We start from the raw sequence: 10,259 nt of genomic DNA on the forward strand, positions 1-10,259 counted from the left end.
TTGAAGATGGTAAACTTAAGGAATTGCATGTTTTCCTGAAATGCAGGCTTATAGAATGTTTTTCTTTCAAAACAGGCTGATTTTTTTTCTTCTCTTTGCCTGACAGTCCAAGTTTCAGCTCCTGTTTAAAGTTGTGTCAGTTATTTTCCTGTTTTAAATTTCTCTTATATTTCTACCTGTAATGTCAGTGGCAACCACATATTTGATTTGTTAATTTACTTTACACTTATAAGAGCAAATTGCGTTTAAATGAATCTTCCTTGTCCTAGTAACATTGTATAAATAAAATGGCTTCTCTGTACGAAAGTTTGTAATGCCTCCTGATGGATATAATTGTGATTGTATTTAAGATTAAAAGTTGAATAAATCACACCAGCTTCCTGAAAATATTCATAATGCATCTTTTGGAAAACAAAAATACATGCCTACTTTGTGCATATTTGCATTAACACAGCAAAGATTGTATGAAATACCTGTTTTTCAGAAAATAAAGTCTTAAAAGACATAGCAAAAAAAAAAGTTTCAGAGTTTTATTATTTAAGTCAATCTTTATTTTCCCCTCCTGTTGCTTTTAACCATTTTTCCTAATGAGATAAGTTAAAAATTAAGTGAAGTAGTTGCTGGAGATCTGGCTGTCAAGGAAAATAAATACAAGTAAAATTTAGAGTTCACTTGCAAATTTCTGTCACTCTACCTCTGAAAGAATTCTTAAAGTCTCTAACTCTGCTTTAAACCAAGTTAAGCATTCAGCTTTTCTAGATCTGCTTTCTGATCTAACAGTTTTGCTATGCAATTATTGTTTTCCTAAAAAAAAAAATGGTACCATATTTTCAAAGTCAAGGGAAGCAACTAATGGAAGTATTATTAAGTAGGTTGTTCAGATAAAACTGAACACACACATAGAAAGAATTTGCAAGGAGAGTTTAACAATTTTAAGAGACAACATCTTTCAGTTAGAATGTGTTTTGAAGTCTCTTAGAAGTTAAAACCAGTGGACTTTTGCATGTTTGTTGCTTTCTTTTCTGTTGTTTTTAAACTCTTTTTACATATGTTAATTGTTAAATTTTGTCACGTCAAAGTTGTCCTAAAATGTTCACTGTTATACAAAGTAAAAGTTTTTTGTCATTTACAAAGATACATTTACAGAATGTATGGATTTTATATAAAGTGGGAGTCCTGGGATGAGGTTGAAGATTTGACATGGAAAAACTTATGTCAAACAAGAAAGAGAGGCCACAATTTATTGACACTGTAATAAAGTATCCATGTTTCCCAAATTCACAAGATAAGGAGAGCCCTCAGGTGGTTTTTGTAGGGGACCCAATGCAAAGTTGATCAGAACAAACTAATCAATAGTTTAATGGACTTCTAGTAGTTAATCCACAAGGCTGGTTTGTATTGGATTGTAAAATTAATGAACTCAAACCATCTGTTTCCCATGTAACACACCATTATTCATTCAAAAGAAACAAGACAGCCCAGGACAAGACAAAAACACATGAAACAAAGCTTTGATCCAATACACTCATCTCATCTAATAATGCTAGTTAACAAGAATAATATATCCAACAATAGTGAATTGGTAGTTTGAACCAGATATTTCATTTGGCTCACACACCAAATCACAATTTAGTGTTTTGTCTCATGTTATTGTTTGTATTATACTTGTTTTAGAATATTAGCTATTCAAATTTATTCAAATATCTTATAGATCACTATTAGTAATGTTATACTATGGGAATATGATATAAAACTGAGCAACATCCTATTTTAATCTCAACATTATTCAAATACATAGATAGAGGGTTTGACAGAAATACAAGAGAACTTTCTGGACAGAGAAATTTTCTGTATGTAGATGGGGTGTATGTTACATGAAAGAATTCATTTGTAACAAATTTGTAAAAGTTGATTACATGATACATTTAAGATCTGAGCATATCATTACATGTAAGTTATACTTCAATAAAATTTTTATACTAAAAATTAAGATAGAGTCAATGAATTATAGAGTGAATATCAAGTATGTATTTTTACTATATTTTCATTATATGGAGAAAAATAACTTTATAAAATAACTGTGCTCATAGCTTGGAAAGAAAACATTCTCTTCTATTTTAAATAACAGGGAAAAGCAAAGACCTATCTGTAATGAAATTATGCAGCTGCTACTAAAAATACAACCTTCACATTTATGTCTTATTCATGATGAGAGAAAAAAATTTCAAGGCTGGGTAATGCCTAAATATATTTACTAGAGTCTTTGCCTTTAAAAAAGTATTCATATTAAAAATTTCATATTTATTCCAAGTCAAATTACAGCGTCTATGTTAGAGAACATCTCCAAAAAATGTTTTCAAATCAACTTACATATCAAAAAGAGATATACAGAAGACAAACTTTTGAAAAAACTTTACATGTATTTCTGATTTTTCTCAGATATAAATATCTGAGGCTAACTTTATAAAGCATGTATATTTTAGACATTTCTAAAGCTTCTGGTCTCTTTGGTATATAAGTACTCAGAATGTACCTTCTCAAATCATTTGAAAGAAAATTTCATATTTACTCCTCTGAAGAAAGCTTTCACAACTGGCTGCTTTGGGTATTTCCCAGATATGGTTTCCCAAATAAAAAAATAATGTTTTCTATTAAGGACATTTTCTCCTGGAGTACATCAGCTTTCTACCACATTATGTCATTTTATATTCCCATTTAAATCCCCTTACTAGTTTCTACACATATACAAATCAGTGCATAGTATGATGCAATCAAAATTAACTGCTACAACATAATCACCCATGTCTTTCTCAAATAATATTGCTTGCAAGTTCCAAGCATAAGAATTCTAAAAATAAACAATGCTTCTGCCCTTTTCTTTACTTATAAGATATGTAAAATTTGGACTATATTACAAATTACATTTGCATAGAAGAGGCTATATACATAATTGTATGTTATCCAATGACCTAAAAATAATTTTGTAGTGAAAAATCTAACATGAAATAATATAACTTAACCAACAATTTTAAATTAATATATTCAGGTCAACATGTAGAAAATATTTTATTGTATATAAAGAAGAAATAAAACTTTATTTCACTATTAGAAACTATATTATCATTTCAGTTGCGAATACTAAAATGATTATTTATTTATTCCTCTATATGCATTACTCCTTTGAGGTTTAGTTTATATTTATGTTTTTTATATTTTTCACTAATATTACAGAGGGCCTGAGACACAGGTGTGACTTTCTTGATAAGAAACAACTCCATATCTCTCTGTGAAGAAGATATGTTCATTCATAATGAGTCACTGGATGTCACTTCTTGGGCAGAGACCTAGATATTTTATGGCTGCATGTTTTCTGGAAAGAAAGCTCAGAAAGTCTGACTCTAGTGTCCCATGGAAATGGGCACTAATGTTTATAGTTTTCAAAGGTGATATTTTGGGTTGTATAAATAAATGTGACCTATACAAGCACTGCTGTGCTTTGAAATACTCTGACAAAGAGAGATGGCCAATAGGCCTTGTAGTCATTTCAATCTGTGCTGTATCTACATATTCTTGATTTAAGCTTTCAAAGATTGATGGCTTTGGGGAGAGTAAGGGAATAATTCAACCATTCCCTTTTGAGTGCAAGATATGTTCACAGTGCCTACCTAGAATGATTGCAAAGAAGAAATTAGTATCCAGATTATTACTTTTAACTCCATGCCATTATGTCAAATAATCACCAGGCTAATAATTTACTATAGATTCATCCATGTGTTGGAACCATGAGTTTGCAGAAGGTAAAGCCTTTATTAACTATTGATCCATTCACTTTCCTCTGAAAATTTCATATGTATTCCTATCTTTATGACTTTACTTATACCATTTACCCTTGTATAGAATAATATATCTTCCCAATCTGCTGAAACAAAGCTTAATGTTACCCAGAATCAGAAACCTCACTGAGAAAATAAGAAAATTTAAAAGAAACGGACTGGTTTGGTCCGAAGCCTAGTTCTACCAATGAGTAAACTGGGGTTCTTTAGGTTCTTTAGGATTGTTTGGACAACCTCTCAAATGACTAAAGTGAGAAGACAGAGGACAATGACAGAACCAATGTCATATTCAATGGTTCACAATCCATCCTTCCTATCTTTACACTATAATTAAAGATATTTTTTTAAAAACACTATGTATTTAATTTAATAATAAGAATAAGGACTTGTACACACCTTTCTTTACTTAATAGTTTTTAAAGGGGATATTCATACTTCCTTTTCTCTCTTCAGACCCCTAACATCAAAGCCTCTATCACATTCTCTTATCTGATGATGTCTCATATTTCACTGAGAAAACAGGTGCAATCAAGTAAGTGCTACCTCAATGTCCTTACATATCCAGAATTCATTCCTATGTACTTTGCTTCCTTTTTTTGTAACAATGGAAGAAGTTCTGCTTATATCAAAGCCAACCCATCACTTTTGACCTTATCCCACCCACTAACCTACAGCATGATTTCATACAGTCATTATTCACCATGTTTTTTTCTGCATTTTCATTTCTCTATTATCAATAGCTCATTCTTATTAGTATATATACGTGCTTTAATGAAAGAAGAAAAAAGCAATCAACACACAAGTAAACCTAACACCTTGATATTTTCCCTTAATTTGGGCTTCCAGCTTGTTGCAGGTACACTGACTTTGCAGGACTCTAACACTGGGCACAAGATAAGTTGGTACTTTGCACTACCAACTGCCCATGGTTGGCCTTTGGACTAGAATTGTGTCAATAGGCCCTTACATTAGCTCTCATCTGGTCTGTGTGCTGTGTGATGCTACCTCTTACCAAATCACCTACAGGCAGCAGAAGTGGAATCAGGTGTCCTTTACCTTGTGTGTCTTCTGTTACTAGCATGTAGGGATTTAACCCAACTCTCAGCATGCTCTGTGATCCATGTCAAGTATTTCTCCATGACTGTATGTCATGTACCTTACTTCCTCTCAGGGTGCAAGGCCACCCTGTTCTCTAATGTCAAGAAGCCTTTATAAATGATGTCCTCTTTTGCCTCAATCAATGTATTGATGACACATTCTCCCAGTAGATTTTTAAGCATGCTAAAAGGAGGATGTATTTTCCTTGTCTCATCTCCCATAAGCATCTACCCAATATGATGAAAGACAGGATGTGGTCAACATTGCAGATCACATTGTAGGGATGAAACAGTTCCTGCCTAAAGAATTCAAGAGGAGGTAAGGTTGGAAGATGTGTCCTTTGCATTTACACCACACTGTACGTGTTGAATGATAAATTCAACATGACAAGAAAACAAATTAACATACCTATTTTCCTGCATTTCCTAAGAAGATGTACTTTTATAGCATCAACTAAAGACAATACCAAGCTGTGAGAGAGTCTTTGAAAACCAGTTTTCACAAGCAACACAATGGGTGATAGAGCATCATGAGTAATGAGTAATAATTCTATCAATATCTTAAATTTTCGTCAATAATTTACTGTAATTCAAAGGAGTCCATGAATTCTGTTATATATTTTCAAATGGAATTGCTTATATAAACAGGATGCCCACAAAATAATACTTTCCCTGAGACTTCACACATCCTAGAAGAACCCAGAAAGAATGGCTATTACTAAATGAGGCAAAGAAAATCTGGAAGAAATAAAGCCCTGGGTATTCAGCAAGTCCCAAAATAAACTGTCCAAACTGGAGTACAATACAGTAAAACCTTAGTTTGCAAGCATAATTCATTCCAGAAACATGCTTGTAATCCAAAGCACTTGTATATCAAAACAAATTTCCCCATAAGAAATAATGGAAACTCAGATGATTCATTCCATAACCTAAAAATATTCATGTAAAAAATGATTATAATACTGTAATATAATACAAAATAATAAAGAAAATACAAAATATAAAGAAAAATAAACAAATTAACCTGAACTGACCTTTGAAAATCTTCATGGTTGGTGTGAGAGACAAGAAGAGGATTTTTGTAAAGGAAAACACTCATTATCACTAACGGATGGGGACTACAGTGTAGTATTAATAAACTCTTGTCACATACTGTATTTAATATAACTGATAATAAAGCAGCAGAGGAAAGGGTCTATATCTGCAGACAGCCTGACCTAGAATGAAGCAAAGCATTCCTAAACTTACCCTTGTATGGAAAAGCAAAGGACTGTCCATAGGTGCTCCGAAGTGACAAAAATATACACTAGTGTCAGTTGTGGGCAGCTTCTACCATTCTGAAAAATCACTGATTTCTGCCAAACACCGCCGCTTAAGAGTGAGCATCCCAGCATGGGAGACAAGCATCTACAATCCCACGACAAGAGAGAGAGAGAGAGAGAGAGAGAGAGAGAGAAAGGGAGAGAGAGAGAGAGAGAGAGAGAGAGAGAGGGAGAGAGAGAGAGAAAAGAACCATTGGCAAAGTTGTGATCATGTGAAATTTGGCATCACGTACTACTTGTATTGCAAGACATCACTCATTTATCAAGTTAAAATTTATTGGAAATGCTTCCTTGTCTTGGTCAACACTTGCAGAACAAGTTACTCACAATCTAAGGTTTTACTGTGAAAATAAAATATTGGAAACTTGTATTGAAAATTATTTCTGGAAAATAATAAAATATATGGAAAAATAAAAGTGGTACCTGAGGCGCCTGGGTGGCTCCGTCAGTTAAGCACCCGACTTTGGCTCAGGTCATGATCTCATAGCCTGTGAGTTCAAGCCCCGTGTCAGGCTCTATGCTGACAGCTCAGAGCCTTAGAGCCTGCTTCGGGTTCTGTGTCTCCTTCTCTCTGCCCCTCCCCTATTCGCGCTCTTCTCTCTCCCTCTCTCTCTCCCTCTCTCTCTCTCAAAGATAAATAAACATTTTAAAAAATGTTACTTTGCCATTTTTTTTTTTACCATGTATGGCAAACTACACATGTTTAATTATATTTGAGAAGATTTTTATGGGAAATTTTTGAAATTCAGTAATAGCAACTAAGCCAATGGGGGGGGGGAGACACATACTAACTCAAGGCAAAATACATTACACAAAAGAAATACAATCATAGTATACAATGTGACATCTCCATTAGAAACCATTTAAATAATAAATTAGCTTTCCAAAACACACGTGATATAACCAATATCTGGAGACGATGGAAATTAGATATACTTAGAGAATATAAAGACAAGGGAGAGAATCCTTATCTGCAGTAAGAGGCCATGGACAAGGCCTAATATTGAAAAACCACAAAATGTCAGTGTAAAGATATTATTCAGCAATTTGGAGGTAGATAAATGAGCTCAGTGGTCAATGCAGTTGTCTCTGGGGAGCAGAAATCAGAGGTGATTAAGGGATAATAAAAGGAGCACTGTTTTTGTTATCAGTATAGATAAATTTTATTTTTAAAACATGTATATTAACTAATTTGATAGTATTGACATTTTAAAAGCATTCTAAAAATAAGTATTTAATTTTGACACAAATTCATCTTTCTGATCAGTGTATCTAGTTTTTCTTTTTAAATTTATATTCCTAATTGGGTTCTCTATAGCTAGACATGGTAAAGTAAAAACAGATGTGTCATAAATAAATATAATTTCCCAAAGTCGTTCTTTTGCTTTTACTCTCTCCTCTAAATATAAATAAGAACATCTTTGAGATAATGTTATCAATTTTTCTCTTTCCTGTATTTGTATTTTTAATATATGACTTTGAGACACTGGTAAATTAAAAAAAAAAAGATACTGGTAAATTCCAATGCATGAGCTAATAAATTTTATATTTTTATATATTCTTTCTGGTTTCCAAAATTGTCCAACAGATTGATCATTTACTGAGAGTGTCTTATACAACTCTTTACAATATCAGATCAATCAACTGAAATTGGCTGGTGATGCTACACAGAAAACTACGTAAGCCTCCTAAGAGTCTATTTTAAATTTTTCTGATACACATGAAAAGTGCTATAATAATATATTTTGGTCAGGTACTGCCATATTATAAAGTGACTGATGCTGTCCTCATGAAATGTCCTTCAAGTCATAGGCAATATCTCTGCTCAAAACACTGATATTACTGTAATTATTGTCATAATAAAATCTTTCTTTGATTTATTTAATTCCTCAGACTGAGCAGCTGATTCTAAAGTATAACTCTGTATTGACTAGACACTTTCTAAATCCTAACTTTTGCACAGAAATGACTTTCTGCATTTACCATGAGTCATTTTTCCAGTTTTACAGGCTTTATGTTCCTAGTCTGACCTCATATATTAATCTCTTTCAGTTTTCTCTGGAATTTCATCTTCATAGAATGACATTTTTTTGCAAACACAAGTATGGAACATAACAAGTTATATAGAGATACCAAAGAGAGAATTGTCTAAATTTTCTCAACACTCCCCTGGTTTGCTCCTGTCCCTAGCATTATAGCACCTGCAGCTCAATCTCATGCTTCTGTAAGATTCAAATTACTTCTTCCATTGAACCTGGGGATGACTGTGTTTAGTAGAAATTAGGAAGTTAAATAAATCAGTGCTAAGGGAGTCTATTGTATTCTGCAGGGGAACCGGGTGTACCATAATCCCCATATGACCTGCAGGAAATGGAAAGAGTTTACAGGCACAGAAACATTGCTTCCATTTTTCTGTTAAAGTATTTAAACAGGGAGGCTAATAGACTGAGATAGTTCTAATACTATGTAAAGAAACCAAAACCTAAACCAGAATCAATGCACTCAAATTTGAGAAAATCAAACAAGAACAACCAATCACAAGTAGCCAACTTTCCTAAATAAGCAACTGCTTAAGCTATGGTTAATCAAATAATATCCTTGCTTTTCTGCCTCATCTTCTGTATAAACCTTCCTACGCACCCCACGCACATACACCCAGCTCCTGCTCCTGTCAGTAGACTCTCCTAACCACGTTTGGTTTGGCACTGCCCAATTGAAATGGACATATGCTCAAAGAGACTCCTGAAAGTTCTGTGCCTCAGTTTACCTTTTAACATAACCTTTTCTAAGAATTGGCTCCCAAATATATACAGATGGACATATTTCTAGATACATGCATGTGTGCCTACCGAGATGGAGAGCTCTATAATCTAGATGTAAGTAATACCTCTTTGACAAGTAAAAAAAATAGTAAAATATGCACAAAAAAAGTTTTGGATTTGCAGAAGTACAATGAGAGGTAAATTATTTGCTTCTAAGACTGGGGGAAAAAATCTCTTTAAATGACAAGTTCCCCCAGAGTTTTTAAATTAGGAGTTTAAGAGTTTTTTGGTTTGTTTTTTAATGTCTCTTGTCTACAACAGGGTAAAGCCATAAGACTCTGAGGAATAATTTGGCCACATTTTAAGAAAATATTTAAATGTGACTTCTCCACTAAAATTAACCATTCTAAGTTATTTGATAGTGGAGGGGTGGTTTATGGTTAGTTTAAATCATTCTCCACTAAAGGAAAACCCCATGGGAATCTAGAATGTCTCTTTATTTTCTCTGGTAGCTATTTTTACTGTCTGTCTAGACTTTTAAAACAGGCTTCTAGGTGTGACTAATAGGCCACACTGAAATACTTTGCATCCCATTACACTTTCAGATGTTCTCATACACCTTGCCTCAAATTTGACTATACTCATTTTCACTCAGACAAGCTTTCCCAGGGTGGCTGTTCAATTTCATTTGAAGTTAATGGGTCTAATTCTGCTGCCTCCACCGAGATGAGATCACCTTCTGATTCAGTGTCAGCACCTTTTAAAAAGAGTCTCTTTATGGGCTTTGCCATAGTCAAGTCTGAAATTAAGAGAGTTTGCAAACAATGGATTTTCATTTCCAGTTATAGGAAATCTAAATTGTATCTGGTAATCAAGAGAAGGGAACCAATTAGAGAAAAGAACAAAATCAACTATATTTTCACTTCTGTTTAGAAAAGAGCAAAAGGGCCTTGAATGTTCATGAAATTAAAGTACAATTAGAAAAAAAAATTTTTTTAAGTTTCTGAGATGTTTTAAATCTTTTCACACCCATTGCAATATTCTCATTAGACAATTATTTTATGCAAATATTAAAATAGTATTTCAATTATATATTAGATTGTAGTAACTTTTGTTCTTCTTGGTGATATGGCACTGTTCTTCAAATGTCCCAATTATACATAAAATGATATAATGAATTTTATATATAAATGAGTACTGTTTATTGACTATAATGCATTCAGTTTGAATTTCAACATCTGTTCT

Source organism: Panthera pardus, unplaced genomic scaffold (genome assembly GCF_024362965.1).
Source record: "Panthera pardus isolate Hobbes unplaced genomic scaffold, ASM2436296v1 HiC_scaffold_10, whole genome shotgun sequence".
Taxonomy (NCBI): Eukaryota; Metazoa; Chordata; class Mammalia; order Carnivora; family Felidae; genus Panthera; species Panthera pardus.